Genomic DNA, 13,025 nt, shown 5'->3' with positions numbered 1-13,025 from the left:
ATAACATTTTCTCTACTTGTGAAAGAAAAAAATGGAGGCATGTGGCTATATCAGCCTGCGTGGGAGTAGCTTGGTATTTCTGGACCTCAATCCATTGTTCTGTGTGCACCACCATGACAAAATGACACGCTGCTTCCTTTTCAAGGTAGGCTGAAGTGGCAAGAGTTTTCAGTCTCCAGCCTTGAAGAGCAAATGTGATTGAATGCAAATGTGATTTCTGCTTGCTTTTTTGTTCTTTTCTGAAGTTAAGTAGGTTCTTACATTATCTTTATTGCCAGGATATCATCTGTCACTGAATTCCTTTCAGCTGGTTCTCAGAAGTGTGTATGCTGTAGAATATATTCTTCGCTGGGCTGTATTGATGGGAGAGAAAGCAAGGTCCAGGAGTGGAACATACATTTAAACTGAAAAAATTGCAATAGCATTTCATGGTACCTTTTTCTTTGAGAAGGTCTAGCAATACTCCTTATGAGTGGTGTGTCATTCTCCTGGCTGTGGGGTTCACAGCTGTGTAATTTTCCACAGCCTCCATTGACTAGAGACTTCTGAGATATCACCATGAAAACTGAGAACAGGATAGATCCATCAGATGAGGTACTATTGTTCTAGTAGATGTTGAATCAGTCTTCTTTGGAGATGCATAATGTTTAGGCTGGAACCTTAAAAAAATAAACTAGAAATCCAGAGAGTTTAGTTAATCATTATTGTCAAATTTTAAATGTGTTTAGACTTAGATTTGCTCAGAAAAGTGTTGAAAAATATACTTTCCTGCAAAGATACTGCGTTTAAAAACAGAATCCTCTTATTTCCATGTAGAATGAGAGAAATAATAAAGAAAAGATATTGAAACTGTCGTAGATTTTTTTTTTTCAACTTCCTAATTTCATATGCTTTGAAATAAAAAAAATACCAATAACTCTAGGTTTTGCAGTAGTACAGATAAGTACATTGATTTGCATGGAGTTGTGCTGGTATTTTTTGTTTCTTCTGTGAAAGTGCCATTATGATTTCTGGCCACTTTTTTCATAGCTCTTTTCAGAGGTTTGCTACAATATTCAAGACAAGCGTTTTCCCACTAAACCAGACTCCTAAAGACTCCTAAGTGAAGACAGATGATTGTGAGTCAGCATTTATCTACCTGATACTTTCTTTTAAACAACCACATTTAGTATGATTATTTAGGCATTTTAGTTTTCTGGTGTGAAAATGAGTGTGGGAGAAAGGTTTCAGTTATGGTGGTTAATTGTTAGCTAACTACTTGAATATAGCATGACACAAAGTAGCTTATCGTTTTATCATGGGACTTTATTTTGAAGCTGAATTTTGTCTGTTTTCTCCCCTTGGAAACTTTTTTTGCAAGTCACATGGGAAAACAAACTGTTTTTTGTGGTACAATAAAAGAATTCCCATAGAAACAGATGTGCTGATTGCTCTTTATTTAAAAAAAAACCCAACTATTAGTTGGCTAGAGGCCTGCTTCTGGGAACTTGGTAGCTTCAGAAGGAAAAGGCAAATGCAATGTAATCCGTGAAAAAGTATTTGTTCACCTCAATGTGGTAGATATATTTCAGTTTATTGTGTATCTATGCTGAGAGAGAAAACAGTCTGAATGTTATGTGGTGTAAGATACATAGAAAACATTCTCTGCACCATTTTTTACTTACTTTACCTATTACTATGTGATACTTCTTTTGTTGGCTTGTTCCTGTCAATTTATTTGGCACTCCAGATTGCCCCTTCTCTTTCTTCCCTTGTGATTAACTTGTCTGAGATTTTCTAATTCCACTGCATCTTTCCATCCATACTGTAAGGCTAGTTTTTTTTCTGTGGGACTTTCTTCCTTTGGAAATTTTGCTGCCATATCCCACTTCTTTGCCTTTATGTCAGCTAGTGCTGAGATATAGCCTGTTTCATGTTTTAATGTACACATCTATGATTGTATTAATTCATGGATAGAGAGGCTTATGTAATGGGGAAGATCATGAGCTCTGAGCCTAAACCCAGAACGAGTTCTTACAACCTGGTGGAGTCTATACGATGGCCCCAGACAGGACAGCCCTGACTGACTTTTTCTTTTTTTCCTTTTAATTTACCTCTGTATTGCATCCTAGCAGGTAGAAAAGCACAAAGGTGATTTCACATTTTTCCCCTTTATCTTGCTGCCTTGAGCTTCTGCTAGAGGAGGAAGCTCATTCTGCCTTTTGTTCAGAGGCTATGCTGGTTTAACTACTGTACCTCCTTCCATAGCTGCAGTCAGCTTGAAGATGAAGCAGGCAGAGTACAGTTAATGTTTATAAAAATCTGGGCTAAGGAGAGACTTTTTTTCCCTAGAAATACTTAAGGTTGTATTACATTGTAAAGCTTCAGAATACATGTAGGTAAAATCAGTGGCTAGGAGCTTTACTCCAGAGTACTCCCAGGTCTCTAGTCATAGATGCTACAACACATGAACACAGGATCCATAGAGTTTCCTCATCTCATCCCTACACTCATTATTCCCGCGAGTAAAGGCAAAGTACACCACTTGACATGTATGCTTGTTCTTTTTCAAGATGGGATGATATTAACCAGGACTTGATGCATTTGTTGAGACAAACTGAAAGTTAGTTAGTAAAAGTGAGCTAGAAAGTAGTACAAACCAGTTGTGTCCTCAGCACGCTCTAAGATTGCTTCCCGTGTTGAAATCAATTGGAAAAAGGAATCTGATGTCTGCTGGACATCAGGGGGCACAGTTAAAAAGCACAGTTCATGTGTGACTTCCTCTGAGAGAGCACCCAGGTCACTGTGGCATTACAGCTGAAGCTGGAGCCCTGCTTGGCAATTACAGTGACTATCAGGAGTTGGTATTTCACCCTGAAGAATGGTAGAAAGCTCACCAAGTCATTAAGGTGAATTTTCTGCTCCAGGAAGGTTGGGTTTGAATTGCTGCTCCAGATCAGGTGACCTAGATGTGTAAATTGTTCTTCTGGTTCATTTTTGCCCCTAGCCACTCATTTGATCTTGCCCCAAATTTTTTTTGAGCACAGCAGTGGCTGTAGTAGAAGGGGAATTTTAAACACTGTCTCATTAGAAATTTTTTTTTTTTCCCCACTAAGCAGTTTCCCTGATGGGCTTTATTTCTGTTGGCAATTATTAAAATCCGTGTTTTCTCTTTCCCTTATCTCACCAGCAATATGTATCAGGGGAGTGCTTCCTTCTGTGTTGTCCGTGGTAACACACGCCAGTGCTGCTTCGTGTCTCCTCCAATTTCTAATGCTGATTTTGATCTTTTGCACTTTTGTGCTCAGTTTATATACTGTGAATATATACAAATTTCCTGAAAGATGGGAAGGGCCACATTCAAGTCCTTAAGAAGATATTTTTTTCTCTCTTTGAGCACGTTGTTTCTAATACCCATACTCTTCGTTTGTTTTCTGTTTTTCAAATATGCGTAACTATTTCTTCTGTGCCATGGAAGTGGGTGACTTGGACAAGCAGTTGGATTTGGAAAGAAATTTGAGCTATGTACTCTCACCCTACCTCTCACTCCTAGGGAAGCACACTCAGATTGTATCAACTTGGTCTGTACTTTCTGGGTAAGGTGTGCCACAACCACATCACTTCAAATGGAGTACAGGAGAAGTGGCAGGACAAATGCATCTTTGTATGAGTAAAGACGTTACAGACAGGTAAAGAAGGTTATAAATTCTCCCACTTCTGAAACAGTAAATAAGCAGGATATTTGGGAGTTACAAGAAATAGGATTCATCTGTCCCTTTAAAACAGGAAAAAAAAAAGGCAGTTAACTCCCCTCCATATTGCCTACACGAACAAATAGCGAAAAAGCTGAAGAGCTGCCTTGACAGGGACACTCACAGTGGGAAAGAACTTGTGTGCCATATGTATCCCTACCATCTGTGTACGCTGTCTTCTGGGTCGTGACATCTGGTTCTGCTTGATATCTGGCTCTGATTCCTGTATTTTTAGAGTACACGGGACTTGATTCTCCTCAGAGACTGAAAAGAATAGAACACATGCTGACTTCTGCAAGAAAAGCCAAGTTTTTCATAAAAATATGTCTCCTCAGCCTAAATCTGAATGGCTTGGTACACATACGTATTTAAATGAGCCAAGGATGTGCCAGCACCGTCTGCTGTCACTTTTTAAAAACCGCTAACTTTGGCATGTTTGACGTTTTTGGAGGGTTGGGCCAAATAGTTGGGTACCTAATTTAGGAGATGAACTAGCTTATTATTGAGGAAAGGGTCATGTGCAAGAGAGCAAACAACTGAGGATGGGAAAAGATCAGGGGTGCCAGGGCGAGGGCTGGTGAGGGTGTAATAACATCTGCCATAGAAAGTGGCTGTGGGGATCCCTAAACCCCAAAGCAGTGAGCTGCACTGGCATTGCTCTGTGCGGTGCCTCCACCTAGTGATGCCTGAGACTGAAGCTCTCCCCTTTTAAAAAAAGCCACTCTGTTTGCATAAGATCATAACGAAGTTCTGTTGCTAATAATGCCAAGCCACAACACTAAAAAAAAACCAAACAACCCACCACCAAGAGGGAGTCAAAAAAAGAAGATATTCTGATGACTGCTGTTCTGAATTATGCTGTAATTACTATTTTTAGTGCTTTCCCTGTCTTTTGTAGGAACTAGCAAGGAATTTAGTGGAAAATGAGGTTTTTGGCCTTTGAATCTGTATATCTGTTAATTCAGTGCCTCAGAATTAATTGGGAATTGGGAGGAGTTGTCCTCCGTAGAGCTGTATTTATCAGCCTCCAGCACATGTCAGTTAGACCTGACTGCTCTATGTTGAGCGACACTTCCCATTGATTATTCCAAGAAAAAGACTATGAATGGAGACCATTTCTTCTGGGATTTGTATTCCAGCAGATCAGCCGTGCGTGATGGCTGGAGGACCGTTACCAACTGTGTGCTCCCCAGGCAATTGAGAGTCCCACAGCTCACTTGACATAGTGAACTACGGAGAATTTGTGCCTAACTTAACTATCTAGCCCACTGAGCTGGGAACAAATGGATCCAATGGTGAAAAAATCTTGGAGTCTGGGATGCTGAAGTGTTTGTAGGATCCTGGTCTGCACATGGACAGTAGGCAAGATTCAGTGGTCCTGGAGTCCTTGAAGAAGAATTGGCTCAGGGCTGCCATCAGAGATGAGCCATTGGGTGCATCATGAAGACCTTCCAAAACCAAACATCACAACGCTCCTGGGAGCAGGAAGCACTGTCCAATTCTCCCTGGCTATGAAGATTTGGGACTCTAATTTCCCAGGCAGTGTCTCTGCCACCTGAAATGATTAATCCCCAATGCTTTCCTTGGAGGATGTGCCCAGGTCTCAAGGGACCCAGCAAACCCTCTTTTCACTGCTGGTATATAGCCTTTTTTTTTTCTTCTTTTTTTTTTAATCTACAACCATATGATTTGTAAGTTGAAGCGAGTTTGCAAAATGGAAGTGATTGGGTGATTTCAAAGCCTATCTAGAACCTTTGATAAAATCTCTGTGGAGCAAAATTTTTTACTTGGATTAATGCTTGTCTTAACAATAATAGAATTAAAAATGCAGCCAAATCAAAAGATCCTGCCATGGCTCAGGCAAAACATAGATTCTGAGTTCCAGAACTCATGGTGAAGATGAGACTTTGCAGAAAGCGATTAAAGCAATTAGGACAGGCTGTCTGTGGCAGAGTGGTTCGTAATGCTATCATCAATTCAAAGAGCTGTCCGTAGTAGTTGGATTTTGTAGCAAGCACTCAGATCACAATTCTTAAAGTGTAGTATATGTGTTAGGATACACGAAGGTCATCTAATGACCGAAGGGTCAAAGAGCAGCCCCAGGCACGCTTTGTGTGGTCCTCAAACGTACAGTGCTGCCAAAGCTGAAATTTTCTGCTCCAGCTGTGGGGAGGCTACGAGCAGTCACTGGTATCCTGCGGGAGGCTGGGAGTTACGAGAAGAGTGGGGCTCAGTGGGTTTGGTGGGGCTTCAGGTATCTGGGAGTCAGGCCATGTACTTGTTTCTCTTCTTCTTCAGTCTCTCTCTTTTCCGTGAAACCCAGCAAAAGAGGCTGCCTCTTACTTACCTTGTACTCAAGTGGCACACAGCTGCTTCTCACAAAAAACAACCTTACTCATGCGGCTGCACTTGTCAGTTACAACACATCCTAGCTGGAATTGGGCTAGAGCTCTTGAGAAGGCAGTTACTAATGCATTTCTCTCAAGGATGTGAATAATACAGTGTAGTGGCTATTTCCATTTACAGAGTAGGGTCCTGGTGGTGGTATGAGATGGTCTTTCACAGGAAATAAAAAGAGCGCTCTTGGCCATATTGCAATGGGGTGGTGGGGGGGGTAAATCAAAGTGCATATTTTGCAAAAGAAAACATGCCATTTTTAAAAATAACTGTACAACTTTTTCTTTGGCAGCTAAATACCATCTCAACTGAGTAAGAGGCTAATTGGAAAAAAATCCATGTAGTGCTTTAAAAGTGTTTAGCTGATTTGACCTAGACCCAGCAGAATTATAAAGTCTTTGTGGCCTGGCCTGGCCTGGAGGAGGAGAAGGGAGGAGGTGAGAAGAAATAAAGCCAGCAGCACCCTACATAATTACTGATTAAGATCATGTGTAGCATTTTGAGCTACTTGTGAGACATGTGAAGCAGCAAAGTGCTGTTTTATCTTTGTATGTACCTCTCTAACCACAAATGTTCTTACTATAGGCATATTTCACTGCTTTTGGCATTTCTCTTTGAAGATAAGTCTGATGATCTTCTGATTTCCTGAGTGAGACTACCTCCTGGATCACCATGTTCCTCTCAAAAGATCCGGTGTTGTGGAACTTCCTTTGCCTTAGATGCAGAGCAGATTTTTTCTTCCCCTGAAAGCTGCTGGTTTGTTGTCAGCAAAGTCTTTTCAAGCAGTGAGTACAGAGCACTTTTGAGGGGGAGGGGAGCAGAGACTTTACAGACTGTGCAGGGATTCAGCTGTGGAAGCAGTCATTTTTGACCTACACTGAAAACCTGCACCTGTATTTCATAATGGAGTGCAGGATGTACCCACCTGCAGGTGATCCTAAATGCCTTGGGGAGGAAAACAAGGCTTTTGACATGTGATGAAGTTTGGTTACAGACGCTGCAAGTCTGCGTTTTCCTCTGGCTAGCAACTCGTAAGGGCTGGAGGGAGACGTGCCGGCTGCAGTAGCTCCAGCTGACCAATTCCTTGGGCCAAGAGCTGTCTCACAGCCAAAGGACCCAGTTTACTTACAAGGGCTGCTGGGAAAAAAGAGGAACAACAAACGCTGAGGAAGAGCACGAGAAATGCTCTGCAGAGTCAGTCCAGCAGCCGGCTGAGCCAGGCGTTTTGTCTTCACAACAGCAAAAGGAGCTGCTGAACATCTGACCGATATCTCAACAGGAGCCCTGGCAGCTGCCCCAAGGGAGGGCAGACAAGTAGGTTGCTGCTGTTACCTTCTCCCTTCTCTGCGCAGCCTCAGTGTGCTCCAGCTTTGCGCGACATTTCTGAGGACTCGGTTTGGCATTCAAACAGAAGCCACCCTTGCTCTGGTGCTGCACCTCTGCAAGAACAGCCTGCTAAGGGTGCTGGCTCCAGCTGCGCCTCTCATTGCTATCAGCTCAAGCCAGCTTGGCTCTGTGCCATGGCCGTGTCACTTCTGTGCTGTGACCATCCTGTAGGCTGCTCAGGCAGTGTCTCAGGTCTGATTCTGGGCCTGTCATCCTTAGGGCTTCCTCATGCACTCCCTCAAGGCCAAGGAATGGAGCCAACAGCAGGCAGGTCCCTAAAAAGAGCCTTTCCTGTAGACCAGAGATGCTTCCCCATGAAGTCTTGTTTCTCTTGCTTGATCTGGCCTTACCAAGCTGCAGCATTGGTTGTAGAGACACCTTGTGCTGGCAGGCTAATGGGTTTTGTCCCCACTAGCTGTTAGCCAAGACTAGCTGGGCTGTTTTAGTATCGGAAGTTTCAGAACGCAGTCGTGGTTGAACAAAACCGAGTGACATGGTCATATAAGCACTCCTGGAGATCTTGGGGTGCTCTGAGCTCTCAGTGTGCTTTCGTCTCCTGTCTGCCTGTTTGCCTACAAATGTCAGCAGGGAGCTGTGCACATTTGCAGGTGCTGGGCCATGGCTAATTCAGACTACATGGATTTTATCCCTAGCACTCAAGATGTGAAAGCTGAGCTCCACTGAAACCCTGGGATTAGGATAACATTCTGGTGTCTGGACCCTGAAGTTTCTTTAGTATCTTGCTTCCTTTTCACCTCTGTAGCAACAAACAAAAACCTGCTGGGTTTTGTGTAGCTTGTTTGGACTGTGTTGCTCCAGTATTTCATGGCATTTTTCCACTGCCTGTAGCAACAGGTGTCAAATGAAGTTGTGTATTTACAGTGAGATGCTTTTACCAAGCTTACTCAGCAAATATTTAGACTCGGGTAGGCTGTTGACTTTCTCTCTTGAGAGTGAAAAAGAGGTTTCTGTGCTTCCTGCAAAGTCTGTTGCTATTGGTGGGAAAGAAAGTCCCCAGGATGAAGTGTCAGAACCCAAACACTGTTCTGTAAGCCTTGAAAACCACACAGAGTGGAGCTTATTTCCATTCAGATATAATAATGCTGAGTTGGTCTGTTGTTATTGTATAACACAATTAACCACATCCTCCCCGAGAAAAACAATAGAGATGTCTTTCCTTATTAAGGTGACTTTGGACTCTGAGAGGTATTAAAACATTCAACTTTTCTCTTGAAGAAAATAGCGTTCCTCACCGGTTCTTGGTTAGCAAACATGCATGCAACAAGTTACCAGAGAAAGGTCTGCAGGCACCATGCTAGTGTGGCCATCCAGTGCAGCTGGATATCAGGAGAGCTGTGAGACCTTTTTTCTATTCTTCTGGCATGGTCTGACAGGTGCTTATTCCCTGTCCTCACTAGTTTGGACTGTCCTGCTCTTTCTGTCTGCCCAGACCCGCTCCAAGGCTGCCCTTTCTATTGTGCCAGCACAGCTGCCTGTCTGTGAAACCTACCCAAGAACGAAACCAGCTAAAAAATAACTGTACTTTTGTTGTTCCTCTTGGCCGGTTATTTCTGAGGCAGATCTGTTTTCTGACTGTCTGCCATCTAGGAACAGAAAATATTTTTTTCTGGTGCAGGAGAGGTAGGAAAGGCAAAGGTGGATGATTAGGATGGCATGAGAAGCACTGCTCTCAAAGCACAGCCTTGGTAGGGTTAAGCAGCTGTTTGATGGTCTGTGTTCTTGCAGCTATACTGTTTCCAGTACTCAAGTATGGTCATTTGGAGCCCCCTCTGTAGATTGCAGTACCATGCCAGGAACACATTGAGATAATGTCTCTCTTCTCTGGCCACATGTTTGGGTTTAAGGATTTTTTCTATGCATTGCATCTGATGGATTTTCAGTTGCCCTGGTCAAGGGGTTGAGCAAAAAAGGTCGTATCCCACAGCATGGTCTGAGACACCAGCTTCTGATGAGGGTATTTTCTGCAACCAACACAACTTTTCTCATGTTTTTACCCATTCCTTTACCAAGCTTCAGCACAATCTCAGTGCTGGCCATCCAGCACATTAAAGAGAAAAAGATGATGGATCTTCAGGAAAGACAAAGCAGCCCTGGGTAACTCCTTGCCAGAGGAGACTACAGAATTAGGAACACAGGTTCCTAGGGAGACCAGACTTGGAAGAGTGATCCAATAGGAGGTGAATAAACAGACAAAACGTAACAGGCTCAGGAAATTCCTGGTGCTGAGAGCAATTGGAGGCTAGGAGAGTACTGAGGTGGAGTTATGGTGTATGTTGGCTGTGATCTTACTCTTTACTTTTCCCAATGGTCCTTACTACAGGAGAAGTACTGAGCTAGATGGTCTAAACCAGCACAGCTGGTCATGTTTCTATGACTTGAGCTATAAAACCATTATAAGGATGGAGCTGTTCCATCAAAGTTTGCTACCACAGCTGTTGACAAGCATTCTTTCACGACTTTTTTTCATGTCTTATTCATGGTTTAATTCCATAAATGGCAAGTCTTGGAAGGAATCCTCTTGTCTGGATTGTAGACTCTTCAAAATTCATCATTATCTAGTTCTTTTGTCTATCACTACCTGTTCCTTCATGTCAATAAAGTTTGCGATCATTGTCTATTACATTGCCTCATCAGGTTCCACAGTTTCTTCTTATTGTTGTGAAAATTTGTCATTTTTCTGTGATTTCAGTAACCCAAACTTCAACCAAACAGTTGATTCAAGATGTTAGATTTCCAGTGTTTGTCCAGTAAATTTATTCTTTATCTTTTCAAGCTTTAGTAGACCATCTGAAGGGACCCTGTTGGTGAAAACCACCTGGAAACATTTTGCTAGAGCAGGCTTTACTTCTTTTGTCATCACTATTCTTTTGCCTTAGTTTTTGGAACATAAATATTTATTTTGTCTTGAAGCAGATGATGCTTTTACTGCTTCCTATTGGATATTACATTTTGCATAAGAAGTTAGCTCCTTCTTTCCAGACATTGTTTGACTCAAATGAACAAAATAGAACAAATAGGAGGTAGTAATAATCGCGTACACATTGACCTACAGTAAGTTCAGTTGACTCTGGCATATATAAAGAACGGTAAAAAAATGTACCTCTAATCTCACAGACTTTTCTGTTGGCATGGTGCAGGGAGATGCATGGACTAGATATAAATGCAGTTACAAGAGTGTGTTTGGAATGAAACTTCTCCTAGAGTCAATATGAACCTCTGAATAGTTATGACAAATACTACTTACAACCTCCTTAAATTCCACCTTTTAAGCTATGATAAAAGGTGGAATTGTCCATAATAATGATGTGCAGATGCTATTTAGTGGTAGGATTTCCATTCTAGGCTTTCTGTTCTCCAGCTCAAAACACCACCACCAAGAACAAAAAAAGAAAAGGAAAAAAAATATAATCAGAATTACTGATTTCCACTTTAGCTGGAACACAAGAAATATTTGCTGGCAAATGGAATTTCCAATAGGGAGTTAGAGGTGAAGTTGATGGAAAAAATGGCTACAGGTGGGAAGCTGATTGATTGATTAATTGACTGATTGACTGAAAGGAAACATAACTGAAAGTTATGTCCGCTGAAGTGTACAATCTCAGGGTTTTTTTTGCACATAATCTCATTCCTTTTCATGCTGGCTGGAAGAGCTTGCAGCAACATTTGTTACAATACTCAGTCACACATTTGGAAGTTTCTTCTTCTGAAATCTGCAGACCAGAGATGTGTCCTTCCTTTCCTCATGCTGTTTCATGAAAATGTAGAATCATAGAACCACAGAATTGTTTAGGTTGCAAAAGACCTTTAAGATCAAGTCCAACCATTAACCTAACACTGCCAAGTCCACCACAAAACCATGTCCCTAAGCGCGTCATCCACATGTCTTTTAAACACCTCCAGGGATGGTGACTCAACCACCTCCCTGGGCAGCCTGTTCCAATGCCTGACAACCCTTTCAGTGAAGAAGTTTTTCCTAATATCCAGTCTAAACTTCCCCCGGCACAACTTGAGGCCATTTCCTCTTGTTCTATCACTTGTCACTTGGGAGAACAGACCAGCACCCACCTCTCTACAACCCCCTTTCAGGTAATTGTAGAGAGTGATAAGGTCTCCCCTCAGCCTCCTCTTCTCCAGACTGAACAACCCCAGCTCCCTCAGCCGCTCTTCCTAAGACTTGTGCTCCAGACCATTCACCAGCTTCGTCGCCCTTCCATGGACACACTCCAGCACCTCAATGTCTTTCTTGTAGTGAGGGGCCCAAAACTGAACACAGCATTCGAGGTACGGCCTCACCAGCGCCGAGTACAAAGGGACAATCACCTCCCTACTCCTGCTGGCCACACTATTTGTGATACAGGCCAGGATGCCGTTGGCCTTCTTGGCCACCTGGGCACACTGCTGGCTCATATCCAGCCAGCAGTCAAGCAACACCCCCAGGTCCTTTTCTGTGGGGCAGCTATCCATCCACTCGTCCCCAAGCCTGTAGCGTTGCATGGGGTTGTTGTGACCCAAGTGCAGGACCCGGCACTTGGCCTTGTTGAACCTCATACAGTTGGCCTGGGCCCTTTGATCCAGCCTGTCCGGATCGCTCTGCAGAGCCTTCCGACCCTCAAGCAGATCAACACTCCCACCCAACTTGCTGTCGTCTGCAGACTTGCTGAGGGTGCACTCGATCCCCTCATCCAGATCGTTCATGAAAGATATTGATTAAAGAAGACTGGCCCCAATACTGAGCCCTGGGGAACACCACTTCTGACAGGCCACCAGCTGGATTTAACTCCATTCACCACAACCCTTTGGGCCCAGACATCCAGACAGTTTTTTTACCCAGCGAAGAGTGTGCATGTCCAAGCCATGAGTAGCCAGTTTCTCCAGGACAATGCTGTGGGAAATGGTGTCAAAGGCTTTACTAAAGTCCAGGTAGACAACATCCACAGCCTTTCCCTCATCCACTAGGCGGGTCACTTTGTCATAGAAGGAGATCAGGTTGGTCAAGCAGGACCTGCCTTTCATAAACCCACACTGACTGGGCCTGAGCGCTTGGTTGTTCTGTACATACTGCATGACGGCACTCAACATGATCGGCTCCATAATCTTCCACGGCACCAAGGTCAGACTGACAGGCTGGTAGTTCCCCAGATCCTCCTTCTGGCCCTTCTCATAGATGGGTGTCACATTGGCTAACCTCCAGTCCACTGGGACCTCCCCGGTTAGCCAGGACTGCAGATAGATGATGGAAAGTGGTTTGGTGAGCACTTCTGCCAGCTCCCTCAGTACCCTTGGGAAAGTAATAGTTGAAGTGATTTCTGTTATGCTGGGTGGATATGCTAATCTTCTGTTGTGATGAACATGCTGGAAAACTTACTACACTCTTGTTAATTTTCTATTTTTTTTGCTCCATGTATGTATTTTCCATCTAGATTTAAAGTGTTTACAGAGAATTATTTTTAGTTTGATTTAGATTTTCTCATCAGACACATTCTTAGAGTG

This window comes from Gavia stellata, chromosome 1 (assembly GCF_030936135.1).
Source record: "Gavia stellata isolate bGavSte3 chromosome 1, bGavSte3.hap2, whole genome shotgun sequence".
Taxonomy (NCBI): domain Eukaryota; kingdom Metazoa; phylum Chordata; class Aves; order Gaviiformes; family Gaviidae; genus Gavia; species Gavia stellata.
Note: the sequence above shows the minus strand (reverse complement) of the source record.